This window comes from Carettochelys insculpta, chromosome 1 (assembly GCF_033958435.1).
Source record: "Carettochelys insculpta isolate YL-2023 chromosome 1, ASM3395843v1, whole genome shotgun sequence".
NCBI classification, from domain to species: domain Eukaryota; kingdom Metazoa; phylum Chordata; order Testudines; family Carettochelyidae; genus Carettochelys; species Carettochelys insculpta.
The window spans coordinates 346,227,760-346,247,198 of NC_134137.1; positions in this window are offsets into that span (position 1 = coordinate 346,227,760).

The window sequence follows — 19,439 nt, forward strand, 5'->3', positions numbered from 1 at the left end:
GCTCTGGGGTGAGGAGGAGGTGCTGTACGTGATAAGGAGCAAGTGGCAGAAAGCGGAAGTGTTCGCCCAACTGACCAAGGGCCTGGTCACCCAGGGTCACCCTTTCCGCACTCCAGACCACATCCAGAGCAAGGTGAAGGAGTTGTGGCAGGGTTACACCTGGGCCCGGGACTTGGTCAGCCGGTCTGGGGCCGCCCCTGCCACTTGTCCCTGTTACAGGGAGCTCAGGGCCATCCTAGGCCCCCAGGACACCTCCTCCCCCCCGGCCACCTTTGACACCACAGCTGACAAGCACCAGCTGGCCTCAGAGCCAGAGTCCAGCCCGGAGACCAGCCCTGCACCCCAGGGCCCGCCCAAGCAACTCCCCTTCAGGACGGTGGAGGAGGGGTCAAGCAGTGAGATGGGTAGGCTCCTCATAGACCTCCCCTCCCAGAGCTCCAGTTGGGTGTGCGCCCACTGGGGTTCCACCAACTGCAGCAATGGATGGTCAGGAATGGACCCCGCAGGGCACACACCCCCAGGCTATGGGGTGGGGGCACCAGACATGACCGGGAGCCTCACACACTCCCAGTGGACCCCGACCCACAACTGCTCAGCCACAGCATGGTCCCAGGACAGCAACATGGCCATCAGCCCCCGTCAGCACCCACACCCATGGTCAGCACTGTACCCTAACTCCAGGGGTGGGGGGACCATGCAATGGGGACATCCAACAGGGACATCACACCCACCAACAGGGATGAAGACCTGGCACCCAAGGGGGAGCAGGGGGAATAGGCCACGGGCCAGGGCACGGTACTAACAGCATTCCCCTCCTCTCTCCCTCTCTGTAGCTGCACCATCCAACGCCCCAGGCAGCCAGGCACCCTCCATGGTCCCTGACAGCCCGCCTAAGGTCAGCCACCGCCAGTGCCCGGGGACACCCCCAAAGCCAGCGGGATGGTCACGACACCGCCAGACCTAGGGGATGGCCCCCGTGGACCCCCTGTTCTTGGCGGCTCTCAAGCAGCAGACGGAGGTGGCCAAGGAGAGACTCCAGTTCAACCAGGAGGAGTCCACTCGGCAGTGGGCGGTGTGGCAGGAATTCACAGAAGTATTCCGGGACATAGCCGGGTCAATCCGGGAGGCTGTCGCCTGGCTCCAGCCCCCCACTGCCCCCCATGCCACCATCCCCGCCACTCCACCTGATCCCCCCCGCCACTGCACCTAACTCGCCCCCTGCCAAGCCGCCTATCATACTCCCTTCCACCCCACCTGCCACGCCACCTGCCTCACCACCTGCTGCACCACCTGCCTTGCCACCTGGCATCCCACCTGTTGCGCTGCCTGCCATGCTGCCTGCCAGCCCCCCAGGACGGGAGACCACTGGGGCTGAAGACCGGCCGGTGGAGGCATCACAGCCATACATGCCATTCCTCCCAGCCCCCAGCTGGCCACGCTGGAGACCATGGACAAGGTGGGGGTCATGACCCATACCCACCGGGGGTCGCACCCCTCTACACCCACCCCAGACTGATGGGCAAACAGCCAAGCCACCCGCTGGGCCCCCATTTGCATATAGTTGTCCCACCTGTGTATAGTTGTTCCCCTTGTATATAGTTGTCCTCCTTTGTATATTGGTTGCAGTTTTGGTTGTGCACATAACACAGTCACCAGTTTTCAATAATTCACAGTTTTATTTTCCAAAGAACCTGAGATGTGTGCTTGTTGGGGGGATGGTGTGTGGGCAGTGGGGGAAGTGTGTGGGTGGTGGGGGCAGTGTGTGGGGGGCCCTCTGGGGAAGGTTAGGGAGGTGCTCAGGGGTTTCCCTGATCAAGATGGGCCCACACGGCATCGCAGACCCATGCCCCCTCATGGTGGGCCTGGCAACTGGTTGCAGCAACCAGCTGGGGGAAGCCCGTGCCAGCATCGACTGCCCATCCCTGGAAGAAGGCCTCCCCCTCGATCTCAACAATGTTGTGAAGGGTGCAGCACGTGTCCACAACCTGGGGGATGTTCTGGAGGCCAATGTCCAGGAGGGCAAGGAGGCACCACCAGTGGCCCTTCAGGCAGCCGAAGGTCCTTTCCGCCACCTGGCGGGCGTGGTTCAGGAGGGCATTGAACCACTCCTGGCTGACGTTGAGGTGGCCAGTGTACGGGCGCATGAGCCCTGGCTGGAGGGCATAGTCTGTGTCCGCCATAAGTCAGATTGGCATGGTGGTGTCCCACAGATGGAGATCCCTCTGGGAGATGTAGCTCCCTGTCTGTAGCCGGTGGCACAGGGCCAAGATCCGGAAGACGTGGGCGTCATGTGTGCAGCCAGGCCAGCCCACGTACGCATCCTGGAAGTGGCTCTGGCTGTCCACCATGGCCTGCAGGACCACAGAGTGGTAGCCCCTGAGGTTGACGTATCTTCCCTCGCTGTGGTCCAAGGTGTGGATGGGGATGTGGGTCTTTTCTAGGGCCCCGAGGCAGTTTGGGAACCCCATGGAAGCAAATCTTGCGACCACTGCATCCAGGTCCCCAAGTCGGACAACCCTCTGGAGCACACGGACCACCTTTGGGGAGGGAACACAAGTGCCCATGAGGGTGTGCAGGGTGCCCCAGGCCACACCCCCCAGGCCCCTTCCCCCAGCCCCCCTCCCAGGCACTTCCCCAGGTACCCCCTCGCCCAGCCCCTCCCTCCCCAGCACCCCTCTCTTCCCAGTCCCACACCCAGCCCCTCCCTCTCTAGCACCCCTCCTTCCCCAGCCCCACACTCAGGCCCTCAGCCCCAGCCTCCCATCCCACCCAATGGGTGTGTGCCCAGGCCTCCTTACCTCCATGATGACAGCCCTGACCGTGGCCTTTCCCACTCCAAACTGGTGTCCCATGGAACGGAAGCTTCCAGACAGCAATTGCAACCTTCTTCTCGATGGGGAGGGTGCGCTACATCTGTGTGTCCTTGTGCTTCAGTGTGGGGGTGAGCCACTGGCAGAGCTCCAGGAAGGTCTGCTAGTGAGTGCGGAAGTTCCGCAGACACTGGTCATCATCCCACTCCCCCATGACCAGCTGCTCCCACCACTTGGAGCTGGTGGGGTAGCCCCAGAGGTGGTGGAGCACCCAGCGGGGAAGGAAGAGGGGAGCCCGGTGGTCAGGAGCATCCCTGTCTGCCCCCTGGGAGGGCTTCTCTGCCAGGAGCTTCTGGGTGGCCTCCTGTGCAGCACCTAGCAGGGCGCTTGCTCCCTGGGTGACTACATGGAGGGCTTCCAGATGCTGCTGCTGCTGCTGCTGCTGCTGCTGCTGCTGCTGCTGGGAGCCCATAGCCACTCTGCTTCAGTCTGCAACAGTGTGGCTAGCACTCTGCTGACCTCATGCTGTGCAGGCCAGGTGTGTCTGGGAGGGGCCTTTTAAAGGAGTGGCTTGCTGTTGCCCTGAAAGTGCTCATCCAGCCTGTGACCCCATCCACGGGCTTTCCTGGCCCCTTATTTAGATGGAGAGCACTTGTGTGTGTGGACGCTTTGCATTTCCTTCCAGGGCAGTTCCTTTCAACATTCCCCGTCGCTACTTCGACGTTGAACATCAATGGCACCAGCCCTGGAGGTTATGTAGAAGATATGCATCAAAGTAGACTATTTCAATGTTCTTACTTCGAAAGAAGCTACTTCGATGTAGTGTGCTAGTGTAGAAGTAGCCATAGAGGTTGTGTCTACACTAGCCCAAAACTTCGAAATGGCCACACAAATGGCCATTTCGAACATTACTAATGAAGTGCTGAAATACATATTCAGCGCCTCATTAGAATGCCAGCAGCCACAACACTCCGAAATTGATGCAGCTTGCCGCCGTGCGGTTCATCCAGATGGGGCTCCTTTTTGAAAAGATCCCACCAACTTCTAAATCCCCTTATTCCTATCAGCAGATTAGTGTAGACATAGCCATAGTCAGTTATTTTTCTTTTGGATTCTGAATGTATAAATTACAGAATGCATGACAATACATTTTTCAGTTGACACTCAATCACAGTTTTTTAGAATCTAGACTTGTTTTCCCTTGAAAAACAGAATGTGACCAATATTAATCATAGATTTAAAGACAACAACATTAACTCTAGAGGGTTTGTTTAAAAAAATCAAGTAATTTGCAGCAAGTTCTGTAATTGCTTTAAAATATACTTATTAATCAACTCACACATTTCTAAGCAATTAAAATGTCCAACTTCAACCATAAATAGCATGAAAACTCAGACGTAAGTTTGAAATCTATGGCTAACACTTCATCATTAGTAGGTCCAATTGTGTTATGTTGAGTATCACCTATTTTCTCAGTCTTTTGAAATTAAACTCTGAGACTAAACCAAGTTTCAGTGCTGAATACCCTTGCCTTTGCTAATTTTGGTCAGGGTAGTTTAACACTGTTTTCAAGAGACTCAACTTTTTTATGCCTGTCTTTCTGTTTAACAAATATCTCTAAAAGACGATGGGCCTTTCCAAGGTACAATGATTCCAGGACTACCTTCTGAGACTAGCATAGTTCTCCAATATCTGCGTCACATGCCTTTCCCCAGTAAGTACAATCACGTATGAATACACTAAACATATTGGCCGTGTCTACACTAGCCAAAAACTTCGAAATGGCCATGCAAATGGTCCCATCTGCTCGTAGGAATAAGGGGACTTCGAAGTAGCCGGGGTCCTTTCGAAAAGGAGCCCCGTCTGAACGAGCCTCACAGCGGCGAGCCACATCAATTTTGAAGTGCCGCGGCCGCCACATGCTAATGAGGCACTGAATATGTATTTCAGCGCTTCATTAGTAAACTTAGAAATGGCCATGCAAATGGCCATTTCGAAGTTTGGGGCTAGTGTAGACACGGCCAAGATGGTATAAAATGGTATTATATGTATAGTTCCTCTGTGTTCATAATGAACTGAACTATTAACTGCCTGAGGCCTTTTTTTTAAACTTTCTCTTAAAGCTAGATAAAAATATAATTGTACAAAATGGCAAGTCTGGTGTTGGTTAACATTACAGACAAGGTATCAGATTAAGTGGACCGTTTGTTTAATTCTGAGTGGCAATATCTAAAATCTGTGTGTTCTCCTAAGTGAGGCACAGAGAGCTTGTATTAAGAAGAAATTATTTTATTAAAATACTACATAGCTTTAACAGAAGAGAAGCCAAAGTCTGATGATGACAGTTGTCTCTGGCAAATGGCTGTCCAGAACCACACTTTCCAAAATGGACGATGACTAGGGTAACCATATCAGTATCTATCAACTTATATTGCATTAATGTACTATATATACTATAATACATTAATACAATGTGAATTGGTAGATACTGTTATAGATACACTCCCTCTCAGGGATGTCCTCTTTTTTGGAAGTTCAAATATGGTAACCCTAGGACGACCTTTCTTCTCTGCAACCTCATTCCATGTCAATATACAGTAACAGCAGTTTTTCAGGCATGCTGAACACTTCACTGTTACAAATATATCATTTTGACCTATTTCCTTGGTTGGTGTCCATCACAGAAATAATATACAGTTGTAAGGTGAGACATCGAGTGACTCAAGTGCACAATGAAAGAAGATAATAGAGTGAAAAAAAAGTGATGGTGAAATTATAAGAATGTATCAGTGTAGCATGTCTAGTTCTGTTCTGAAGTATAACTGATATGCCCAATGGTAACAGGTAGCCATGTAAGTATATTCTATCAAAACAAAACAGCAGCCTTGTAGCACTTTAACAAAATAATTTATTAGGTGATGAGCTTTTTTGGGACAGACCCACTTCTTCAGATCTATAGCCTTACCAGAACACACTCGGTATATAAAGCACAGACGTCCAAAAACTATCTGTTTTCCAAAATCTTCTGAGAAGCCCACAACTGATATGATCGTTGTTATATGTTCCCTCTTCTGAACAGGGACTGAGAGTCACCATGGGGCAAGGTGTGTTGGGGCTCAGCTCCACTTCCTGGAGTGGTAGAGTCTTGGGTGGAAGGGGCAGGGCCTTGGGAGTCAGCCCTAACAGTTTCACGTATCATGGGCTATGTCTACACTTGCCTCCTTCTTTGAAGGGGGCATGGTAATCCGGGTGATGGGAGATTACTAATGAAGTGCTGTGATGCATATGCAGCACCTCATTAGGCAAATTCTCCCCCGTGGCAACTTCGAAGTGTCACACTTCAAAGTGCCAGCATGCCGTGTAGCCACGGGTACTTCAACGTGGTCTCGCTGCTTCAAAGTGCCTTTGCTCCCCAAAATTTTGAGGAGCAAAGGCACTTCAAAGTAGTGTGGGCACATTGAAGTGCCTGTGTCTACACAGCATGCTGGCACTTTGAAGTTGCCGCAGGGGAGAAACTGCATCTGCATCGCAGCACTTCATTAGTAATCTCCCATCACCCTGATTACCACGCCCCCTTCAAAGAAGGAGGCAAGTGTAGACATAGCCATGGTGCACCCCAGGCCTCCAGCTCTCATAGCAGCACAGAACAGCAATTCAAATTAGAAGCAGCAGCAGCATCCAGGAGCTCTGGGCCCATTTGAATCACTGGGCCCTGGAGCAACTGTTCCCTTGTCTCCTCCCTCCCCCTGCCCCCTGATTAGAGAGCCTGATTTTTAAACCAGAAAGTTAAAAGCTATATTTCAAAATTAGCTTACAAATGTAATAGTTGTGAAATGACTTGCAGGGAACACACGTCTAGGTGATAAACCTTAACATGTTGAACTGCATCTGTAGCACACATCTGTGGAACATATATTCCTATTTTTTGACATTTCACTGTAGGCACAGAGTACAGCTGTTGTATGCCAATCATAGCTGTATCAAAAGAACTACCCTTATCAAAAGAATGAAATTGCCTAGTATCTGCACAATGCCTGTGCAAATATCTGTAGCAGCATCTGTTAAGTGTTGCTCCAAAGCCAGAAAGTAGACACCTGATTTGCACCTGTAATATGACCAACAGTGCAAACGTTAATTAACCTTTTATAGATATTGAATGAGCCTGACTAGCATGTGCAAGACTGAGAAACAGAAGCTTTGCAGTATCTCTACAGGGTCTCTTTCACAGCTCCATTGTGTATACTAAGCAAAGAGTGACAGCTCTTGGGCAGTTCCCAGAACAGGCTTGTGTTAGAAATGATAGATATGCTTATCCAGCTTTAGTCTGATACTTGAAATTCTGGCCATTCAAAATGCACGTTTAACATAACAAATACACTGCCGTCTCTTTTTTGGATTCTAGAGTTTCACGTATGTAACTATCCATGGAAGATACAATAAAAGCCAATCTTTCTGTAAGAAATAATCCTTTATGGTGTGAGTGGAAAACATGGGAAACCTGTGTTAATTTTATGAATAGTATGTATCTCAGTTTGTTGGGTGGCCTGAGTTTAGTGAACTAACCCAAAAGCCACTGTTGGAAAGAGTCAACAGAAACAAAGTCATGTTGAAAGATGAGACCTCTCTAGGTAAACAAGTTCAAGACAGTTAAGGGAACAGTGGTTGGGATGCTATTGAAAAAGATGCTTCTTCCAGGCACTCAACAATATCATACAATGGTTTTGCCTTGCCTGAGGTTGCAGGCTCAAAAGGGAACTAAACTGTTACAAACATTTCCTACAGAACTAGAAGGGGGAAGGCTCAGCTGCCAGAAGGTTTTCCCAGAGAGCAGTCAGACTGGGATCCAGGCCCAGTATGGGATTTGAAGCATTTGATCTTTCCTAAGCGCTGAATGACATGGCAAGCTTTAGGTAAGAGTCAGGCATGGAGAGCTTTTGTGGCTTTTGCCCCCTTCTCTGCTTATTGCATACCTCTGGTTGAATAGACAAAGTCTGTGTGTAGAAGCTGTCTTGAATCATTTTAATCAGTCACTAGTCACAGCCTCCTAGAAGAAAGTTTCTGACAGGTGCCAAATTCAGTGGGCACTATCATGTTTAACTGGCAGGAAATGGGGGATCAGGTCTGAGAGTGGTAGACCCACAGAATTCTACTCAAAAAGAGGTGAAGGTACACCCTGAGAAGTGCATTTTGAGATGAGCCCAGTTCACTTTATGTCTGTGGGAGTATGATGGGAATAGGGAGTGTTTTAGTCCAGTGACCTAGCCTTAGAGTAGGGTGAACTGAGGAGTTTCACTCTGGGAAAAATTAAATTAGAAGCCTGCCATTTGAAACAAGTGCCTATGGGTATCACTTGCCCTAAACCATCAATGTTTATACATTGATCATCCTGGTCTAAATATTTTCCCTTACTCAAACTTGGGTAAATTGGTGTCAAATAGGGAGATGGGAGTTGCAGTGACTGAGAGGATAGACTCCTCTTTTTCAAACTCCAAAGCATTAATGGAGCTGTGATTTGGCTGCTCTACAGCTCTTAGGCAGTAGCCATAGTCTCAATTGTAGACATAGACCTCTGCTGAGGGAGGTTTGGCTGGTGGAACTGGGTAGGCATTGATCCATACCATTGTGCCTGTTCTTGAGCTTTCCCAGCTTTGTCCAACTGGGGCATTAGAAGAGTTTTTATACTGGAGGGCTGACAGCCACTGAGCCAAACTGGAAACACTTTATATTAATGGAAACCACTTCCAGCCGGGGGTGTTTCCAGAACATATGAGCCTCCCTCTTTCTATTCTGCCACAGAGAGACAGAAGAAGCAGAGAACGGAACTGCCCCATTTCTACTGCAATCTGACACCTACTTGCCTGTACGGTTAAGAAAAATGTCAGGCTAATATCCACAGCGTAGTGGTATGGAGCCACTGGACTATGTATGACTTGTATCATAGAACATCCAGATCATGCATATCTTGGTAGATGAACAATGGGGTAGGTTTTTGCTTACAAAATGAATAGCTCTCTGTGCTGTATAGATTTTGGGAAGAATGCCTAAAAGAATGTGCACTTATTACTTTGCAGTTATGTTGAATGCTAATGGTTTCTTTAAAAAACTGGAAGTAATTTAGATCAGACTCAAATTTTCCACAAAGGTAAGGAATGTTCAGAACTGTAGCTCTGGTTGTCTCATCTCTAGAACATTTTCCTGAAATGATAAAATGAATGTTTGACTGCACTGTTTTGTGTTCAAATGCATTTTCTGGAATTACTGTAAATCCATTTTATTTTTTGGATACCACCCAGAGCTGCAGCTATTATTTATTCCTAAGCTCTGAATGCACAAATTCAGTGTAGTGACCAGCATTCTGGACAGATCTTGTGTTTTCTGGAACCTAAAGTTTAACTGAAAAATCTGTAGGCTTTTGGTTATAGCAATCCTGAATTTCCTGCAGTTATGTCGGTGTTCTACTTAATTAATGCACAAACCTACAAGTTTCTAGGGCTGTGTCTCAGCTACTGCAGTAAGTTTAGTTATGCTATTCCAGTTACATGAATAACATAACTGAAGTCAGTGTAACTTTGGTCAAATTACTGCAATGTCTACACTGTGATGGGTCAACAGGAAATGCTCTCACTCCAACTCCCGTACTCTTCTAATGGAGATGGAGTACTGGAGTGGACTGAAGCTCACTCTCCCATTGATTTAATGGGTCTTTACTAGTCCCACCAAATCCACACTAACTACATCACTTACAACAGCCCTGATGTAGTGAGTAAGTATAGACATGTCCTAAGTTGTTGCCATTGACTGCATTGGAATAATGACCAGTTAGGAGCTTGCAAGAAGTACTCAGCCACTTGTAGAAGCCAATCCTTGGGCAGTATTGTATCTTAAAAACTGCTAAGCATTGCCTCAGTTTTTTTAAAAATACCCAAAACTTTATGTTGTCCATGGTGCCAAAAAAGGGTGAATAGGTACAATAAAGATGCCCTTATCATGTTTATTAACTCACTGACCACTAGAGTAATATGAATCATATACGACTAGGGCCATCTATCCAGGCCTCATAGCTCAGTCCCTTGGGCCCTCAGCCCCCTCTCTCCACCTCCCAACTCCAGGGCCCAATCCCCTCAGCCCTTCATCCCCCAACTCCACCTTCCAGCCCCATGGTGCACTGCCCTTGTACCTCTGCCCCACACTCCACCTCCCAGCTCCCTGGCCCAATCCTCGGGCATCTCAGGCTTCCTCCCACTCTCTGCTCCACCTCCCTTCACCCCTCACTACCCCCCTCTGCCTTCCATAACTGAATCCCTCAGTCCCCCCCCACACACACACTGTTCTGATGTCTCCCCCAGATCTTGGTGGCCCCAATCCCTGACCCCCTGCTGCACCTTCCAACCCACAGCACTGATAAGCCGCACTGCTCCCCCTTCCACCTGTTCCCCCACCCGCTTCCTTGTTCTGCTCCTGCCCCTGCAGCCTTAAGCACAGCCCCTCCACCCTGTAGTTCCCCAGTGGGGAGGGAAGGTCCAGGTGCCCAGGCTATGTACGGCACCCAGAATCATAAGGACGACTCTGTATATTACCGCTCATATACAAATGCTGACTAATGTTCATTCCAATGTAGTAAATGGCAACAGCTTAGAAACTTGTAGAAGAGACGTGAATATAGGTATAGATATATTTTAGTATTTATTTATTAGACTGAAGAGGCAATTCCATCACAGTATTCAGACACACAGAAATCTGCAAAAATATGAAATGCTCAATCTTCAACTGGCTGAAGTAACTTTCTACTAGGCTACTGAAAAATACATCAGGAGCTAGAGAGGCAGAATAATTTTTAATAGCAAAATTAACCAAATTAAAAAGACACAATGAAGCAAAGGGATTTGAAATGTAAAAATTGGCCGTCCTTAGTTATAGAAGTGTAAATGGTGACATTCTAGTAGGACAGTAGCTGTCCTTCATAATCATCTTTCATTCTTCAAGCAAGAATTCACTGAAAATCCAATGTAATGACAATGAAGCCGGCTTCAACATAAATCAATAAACTAATAAGCTTGTTAAAGGAAAATAATTAGTTGGCTGCTGTCTTTGAAGAGCATCTATTTATTCTGAAATGCTCTGAAATGAAATAACTGAAAAAAGGATAAATCCCAGCACAGGCCTAACCCCTTCTCTTGGATATAATGATGAATTAATGATTACCAGGGCTATTTATCTGAATTATCCTGTTAAACACACAAATCTGTTTTATGTTAATTTATGTCAATGCCGCTAAAGGTTACAGAGACTAGCATGAAACTATGCTATGAGAACAAAGAATGTGCATGGTTAAGTGCTCAGAAGCCAGGAAATGCCAGAGGCATGCAACATTAACTCTGCCCCCTTCATTCATGCAATGCAATCTTTAATTTTGTGATCACATTATAAGTGAAAAAGTGTCTCAATGTCTATCCAGAACATCCATATTTCTCAGTTGCTACAATTATTGTTCCATCAGAGCATGTCATAGAGTTTCTGTTTCCCTTTGTTTGATCACAGAAAGCATTAATATGAAATTATTCACACAATAGAATGTAGGAGTGAGAAGGACTTCAGTAGGTCACCAAGTTCAATCTCTTGCACTGAGATAGGACTAAGCATGAACTAGATCATTCCTGACAGGAGTTTGTCTAACCTATTCTTAATCTCCAGTGACAGAGATTCCACAACCCTCTAAGGCAATTTCTTCCAGTACTTAATGACCCCTGCAGCTAAGATTTTTCCCCTTATATCTAATTTAAATCTCCCCTGCTGCAATTTAAGCCCATTATTTTTTGTCCTGTCCTCCCTATTCTAAGAACAAATTATCACCCGATTTATCACAGTCTTCTACTTACTTGAAGACTGCTATCATATTTCTCCTATCTTCTTTTCTCCAGACTAAACAAAACCATTTGTTTCAATCCATACTTATAAGCCATTCTTTCTAAACCTCTAACCGTTTGTGCTGCTGTCCTCTGGTCTCTCCAGTTTGTACACATATTTTCCAAAGAGTGGGGCCCAGAAACTGGTCATGGTGCTTCAGTTGAGGCCTTCCAAGTAACACGTAGAATAAAAGAAGTATTTTTTTTCTTGAAGGTCGATGGCTGTTATGTAATTTTTGGTTCGCCGATTGCATACCAAAAATTGAGTTGGCAGCTGTCGACTTCCGTGCCTGTCATCACAGCAGAAGATCAATGGGAGTGCTCCACCCGTTGACCTTCCTTACTACCATAGAGCTCAGGAGGAGTTCCAGAATTGACATTGACCATGGAATGAGCTGTTTCACATATGCAAAGCAGCACCCTGCAAGATCAGCCCAGAGCAGTCGATATTCCCCAGTAAGCATTGATGTAGTCTTGATCATAGCACTACTGCTAATACATCCCAGAATTCTGGATATTTTTCACAATGGTATTATATATATTTAATTTGTAATCCACTATAATTCTTTTCTCAACTATTCCTTTCTAGGCAGTCATTTCCCATTTTGTATTTTTCCAACTGCTTATTCCTTTCTAAGCATAGCAGTTTTCTTTCATCCATGTTGAATTGCATCTTATTTCTTTGAGATCATTTTTCCAGTCTCTCAAAATCATTTTTAATTCTCATCTTGTTCTCCAAAGTGCATCCAATCGCTTTCAACTTTGTATCATCTGCATATTGTATTAGTATACTCTGTGTCTACAGTTACACTGGTGAGTTTTGCTGACAACCCTGGTTTTGTTGACAAAACTGGTGGAACGTCCACACGCAAAAATGAGTTTTGTCGAAAGTTTGTCAGCAAAACTCAGCACTTTCCCCAGCAGTGGTCTGTCACTCAGCCAGAGGCAAAACACTGCTGTTGACAGATTCTGTGTACAAAAAAGCTGTATGGATGCTCTGGTGTGCCTTCTGTTGACAGACAGGGCATCCAGAACAATGGGCAGCCTTTTCTACTGTGCTTCCAGGTGCCTGTTTTGTTGAGAGAGTGGCCAGGCAGTCTGGCCACTCTGTCAACAGAGCAGCGCTCTCTTCCAGTTGGCTTTTGTGCATGACTGCACTCTGTTGAATGAAGTTTTGTTGGGCAATCTCTTCCGACAATGACTTCTGTTGACAAATCACTGTAGTGTAACTGTAGCAAATATGTCATTATCCAAAACACTTAAAAAGGTGTGGAATAGAAGTAGGCCAAAGACAGAACCCTGAGAGATGCCACCCTATATACTCTTCCAGCTTGATTATGAACCACTGATGACTACTGACTCATGCGTCTGATGCAGCAGGTCTTTGCCCATAAAAGCTTATGCTCCAAAATATGTCAGTCTAGAAGGTGCCTCAGGACTTCTTGTTGTTTCTGAAGATACAGAATAACTTGGCTACTGCTCTGATACTTGTCTCAGTTCACTTTTCCATCAGTTGTGCAGACAGATTATTTATTGTAAATTCATCTAGTTTATATTTTTCCAGTTTTGTTTATGAGAAGGTCATATGAGATACTAGCAAAAGTCTTAGTGTAGTCATAGTATATTGTATCTACTCCTCTCTCTCTGACACACATACCCAGAAATCTTCTTACCTTGTCAAAGAAAGATATTAGAATGGTCAGACATGATTTCTTCTTGACCAATGTATGTTGAGTGTTGCTTATTTTTTGTTCTAAGTGCTTACAGATTGATTTTATTATTATTTGTTCCATTCTCAATCAGGGTAAAAAAGTTACACCAACTAGTCTATACTTCCCTGAATTATTCTTATGCCATTAAAACACTTGTCTCTCTCTCTCACCAACAGATGGTGGCCCAATACAAAGTATAACCTAACCCTCCTTGTCTCTCTAATTAATATTTTTATTTAGATCTTCACAGCTCTGATTTCTGCCACATCACTTGTCATATCTTCTTTCCTCTTTAATTTTAATCCCTAAATTTTTCAGTAGCCATTTGACTTACTTTTCAGAAGAAAAGACCTTGACGACCAGAAGAAGCTCTGTCATCTGCTCAAGTACTCAGACAAAACAGTGTTCTATTCACATCTACCAGTCCTAACCAAGTCATACCATTCCCTAGATGGTTAGGAGTTTGCATTGGTCACTGAAAAGACAGGAAGATTTTCTGTGAATGTTAATGAATAAGCATATATGAACACTATCTTGGCTTGTAATAACCATATTTTAACAAATATAGAAAAATGTCATCTTCCTAGATGTAGCTTCTCATAGTGCTTTGTGAATAAGTAACACTTTCATGCTTTGTATTCCCGAGTTTAAGAAATTGTCACCAAATACCCATATTCTATTTTCTGATTGGAAAATCTATATATCAGCTACTAAGCAGTGCCAGAGAAGGTTGAAAATGCCCCATCTACGTATGTGCTTATGTAGATCAATATTGCACTAAGATTGCATGAAATAATACTGTATAAAATAATAGTAACATATCTCAGGCTTTTAGTGCAGTATTGATCTACACAACACAAATATTTGTATATATATGAATGTATATGATATGCCTCCAAACTCAACTGTATACCACAAATCAATGTTTTTAAAAATGTAAACATTTAACTATCTTCAATTCAACACGATTGCATTCGTACTAAGAAAATCTTCTAAATGTTATGATATATTAAGGATTATTTTTGCACAGTTTTCAAATAACAAGGTTCCCTCACCCTGCAGAAAATATAAACCAAAAACACAGGAGAATCACAGAAGTAGAAATGGTTGTCTGTGGTATGTAGAGCAGAAAAAGTAACCCAATGGCTGTACTACTATTTGAGGTTTTATGTTGGACAAGAAAAAATATGAATTTGTATAACAACTTTCATCAATTCATGTGTTTAGCGGGAACAGTAGTGCCAGAGAATATACACAAAACATAGTATATCATTATCCCCAAATGCTTACAAATCAGAAGTTGGACACAGGCCTTCCAACAGGGGGACAAGGAAAGCAATTGCCTTGGGATCCAGCGATTCACAGAACAGCACAGAACAAGGACTTTGTTAGCAACCCATTCTTCCCTGGGCTCCCTGTTAAAACAAGAAGCCTTGATCATAATTTCACCATCATATGCTGAGAAAAGACTCCCTCCTGTCTATAGCAAGAACAGGGACCTTGCCAATGATATGGACTAACTAATCAATTTCATTGGATTAATAAAACCAGGGATGATAGTTTCCAGGCTGGCCTTTATATTCGGCTGTGAATAGAATTTGTTATGATTCGTATGAAATTTTACTTGGTGATATCATGAGGTACATGTTAAAGGGAACAGAGAGAAAGCCGTGCTAGTCTATATACTATCAAAACAAAAAAAGCAGTCAAGTAGCACTTTAAAGACTAACAAAATAATTCATTAGGTGAGCTTTCGTGGGACAGACCCACTTCTTCAGACTGGCTATGGTCTGAAGAAGTGGATCTGTCCCATGAAAGCTCACCTAATAAATTATTTTGTTAGTCTTTAAAGTGCTACTTGGCTGCTTTTTTGTTATTTTAAAGAGAAATTTTGAATAACGTGCTAGACCTGATAACGTCACAAAGCAATACAGCTTCCTCTTTTGGTTATCTGGATGTCATCAGTTACCATGGAGTATTTATCTTTATAGTTCTCAGTTGCCTATGCTGTACAGTATGTCTTTCTCCTCACAGAGATACACAAATTGCAATCACAAGAGTTTTTCAATCAATATCTCTGGGCTTCCACTCAGCTAGAAAATATGACTTATCATTTGTATCTGCCTATACAAAACTATCTTTCAAGTTATAAAGGGTTTTCTTTTTTCACTTAACTAATGCTTAAAAATAAAAATGTACAATTAAATTTAGCCTGAGGCAAACTAAAATATTATCCATCAGTGGAGTCACGTTCAATTCTTTTTGCATATATATCAAACTGTCAGTTATCTCCAATACTTTTAAAATCTTATTAATGCTAATTTATTTCATGGAAAGACTAGTGGTTTTACTTCTAAGTAGTTTCCATAGAACTGGAAAAACAAATTCAACATTGTAATTCAGCATACTACCTTCTTAAAAATCAGTTTGTTCTATCCCTGGTACTAACTATAGCACTTATTACTCAGACTTTTGATCATCCTTTTATTGCCCACTACTGCATGTAGGGGTAATGATTTCTTTTAAAGTCAGATTCATAAGAGATTTTCTAAAAGGTATGTAACACAAGGGGCTAGACTCCCTCGTATTTTACTCCAAGTTTATGCTGGTGTACCTGTTGAAATCAATGGAGTATGTTGTAGTGAGGCTGAGTCAAGATTTTCGTATTTCATCTATTTGGTCACTTGCAGATTGGACGCTTTTGATTATAAATTGTTGCTCATTAAATGTTTGTTATGCCCTTTCACAAAGTAACAGCATCTAAAAGATACACACAGTTTTCACTCATATGATTGCAAATATTCAGAATCAAAATTTCTGCACAATGTAGAAGCACACAGGTTTTTTTTCTAAACATCCAGTAGGGCCAACTTCTGCTCAGTAATGTTGAAGTTAGTCAGGAAAGTGCAAAGTGGATCTTATTAGATATATGTAGTAGACCTGACTGTTGGACATCAGTCTTTTTCACTGAAAACGTCAAGTTTTAGAGTTCATTTATATCCATAGGAAAACATTTTAAGCATTATGTGTCTAACTGTTGAAATGTTTGTTTTCTGCTCAAAAGACTAGATTTTTTGATTCTGTCCCCTTTTCTTGTTTTCTCTGATGTAAAGAGACATGGGAACCTTGGACCACAGAAATCTTTGAGACAAACCTTTGGCAAAATCAAGGCATTACCACAAAAAATTAAAGCTTTGATGAAACAAGTATAAAAAACATATTTCAACTGATGCATATTTATTTGAATTGCAAATAGCTCCCATGTAAAGGCCTCCCTAGATATTTTCTGTGGTGCTTTTGTTTGAAAATTACTGTGACCAGCAATTCTATTTTTCAGATTTTTTCATTTTTATACCTTTGGTACTTAAAGACATTTTTCTGTGACTGACGTTCCATTCAGGCCACTCATGTGCCTGACGTGTTAATTCAAATCAATCGTCAAACACATAACAGTTATTGACAAAGACGGTGGCCTAAAAGACTGGTAACTTTCCTGTGTGTATCTGCTTGTTCACAATTCTCACCATACAGAACTGCTCCCAAAGGCAGTTGATTGTATTTATACATAAATCACAACCATTACATTAAAAATAAGGTTATAAAATCATATGATACAGCCTTTAATTATATGATTAAATACAATATTTTTTCTACAGGTTTGCTTCTTATTCAGTAAATGGGATTGATGGTGCTGACTTACTGAACAGCTATTCGATATTTTTGTTTTCTTCTCGTTGTTCAAAATGTGGCCCCAGACCTTATGTACTGTACACTTCTCAACTCTTCCCTGAAGGCAGAATTATGAATTTCCTTATGAGCTTTTCAGCGGCATTCATCACAATACTGTTTGAATCAACTGAAAACATGAATAAATGTATCTTTCCAGCACTGCAGGGAGGTGATGATATTATCCCCATTTTATAGAACAGAAGCTTAGAAACTGAGAAAGAATTCAACATTAATGTTGTATACTCAATTTGGGATGCCATGGTCCTGATTGTTTCCATAATACTTAGCAATATAAATGCTCAGAGCACAGCTCTAATTGACTTCAGTTGCAGTTATGAGAGCTTGTTGCTACTGCAAGATGTCAAGTCAGGCAGCTAGAAAATAAGGAACACACAGGTAGTGACCACCTGTGAAATAGTTGGCTTGACTGACTTGTCTAGGAACTCATAACAATGCTGGCACAAACTGGGATAGAATACAGTTCTTCAGCTTTAAACAAAATAATCATATCCTTACATTCTGAAATTGCCCTACTTCATTCAGTACTCATCTTCCAACTTACCCAACAAGTGAGGCAAGACTGTTACAAATGAAAACTGCCCTCACTACATTAACTTGCAAAACAAAAAGCAGTCAAGTAGCACTTTAAAGACCAGCAAAATGGTTTATTAGGTGAGCTTTCGTGGGACAGACCCACTTCTTTGTTACTATTCTACATTAACTTGATTAACCTTCAATAACACCAAAGCTGCACAAAGGCTACCCCCTGCCATATTTCAAGTCCTGGTTCCAAAGCCTCTGACATAATATGGGTTCTCAAAGATTACCAGATATTATTTTAATATTGCAACCTTATGTCTCAAGTGGTCAGTATTTAGCAATGAAGGCTAGCAGGAACAGCTCAATCTTCCTTTTGGCAAGCAACATGAAACCTGTTTCTTCACAAGCATACAGATCTCCATCCTCACAGCTGGAATGATCTCATCTTGGAGCAAACCTAAGGAAAATGTATTTTAGTAGGTGACTGAAGCATGAAAGTGAGGAACAAAACACCCCAAACTCGCTCTCTCTGTCTCTCTGTTCACATCTAAAAAGGCAAAAGAATCACCTGTTTGATACAGGATGGAGCTCCTGACCTGATAATTTGATGTCAGCCCTATTTGCAGGTACCTGTGGTTATGATTTTGGTTCCAACCAAATCTTAATTGCTAAGGTTGGGCTACTAGGAAGCATTTTATCTTCTTTTTCTTTAAATAATTTCTGCCTTTCATACCTTATTATCATACTCATTTAAACTCTCTCTTTGTAGTTAAGTAAACCTGTGTTCTTTTCACTCTAAAGTAATCCATATATTGTGTTTAAACGGAACAGTTTTGTAAGTCCAGTTAAACTAACAAATAGTTGAATATCCCCCTGTTAGAGAGTCAACAGACATTTAATATCTGAAGTATCTAAAAAAGGTCTAGAGAGTGCAGAACACATATTTTGGAGTAAATCTGGGACTATGAGTATGTTGGGGTTACCCTGTAAGCAAAACTGATGGAAGCCAAAACATGTCTGGAGTGTTGCTGACAGACATCTAGGTCCAAGTTGCTGAATCACGGCTGCTACAATTCTCAGACACCTTATATTCTCTGGGTCTGTTTCTCCACATGCCACTTTCCTCCTAAAGTGGCATGCTAATAAACAGCCACACTATGCTAATGAGGCATGGATGCAAATTCCCAGTGCCTCATTAGCATAAGGTCACATGATATGGAGTCCAGAAGATGTTCTTCCAGACTCCAAAGCAACATGTAGAAGAGTGGCCCCCAGGAGGGTCTTCCGTAAGGAAGTCCTCCTTCCGGAGGCCCCTTCTTTGGGAAAATTTTTGGGAAGAAGGGACCTCCAGAAGGAGGACTTCCTTCCAGAAGACCCCCCCAGGGGCTGCACTTCTACACGTTGTTTTGGAGTCCAGAAGAACATCTTCCAGACTCCAAATTAGGTGATCTTATGCTAATGAGGTTCCAGGAATTTGCATCTGTGCCTTATTAGCATAGTTCAGGCTGTCTATTAGCATGCCACTTTCAAAGGAAAATGACGTGTGGAAACAGCCTGGCTGTTTGTGAGCATCCCTGATTGAGAACTACAACAACAAAGCATTATGAAGCACCCAAAGCAGCAAAGAAGGCAGTGACACAATCGTTTCCTGGTCTCGATTGCACCCTGACATGTGACAGCAATTGCTCTTTTTATTTCATGAATTACTTTAACATAAGATCTGCTCAAGATGGAACATTTTGGCC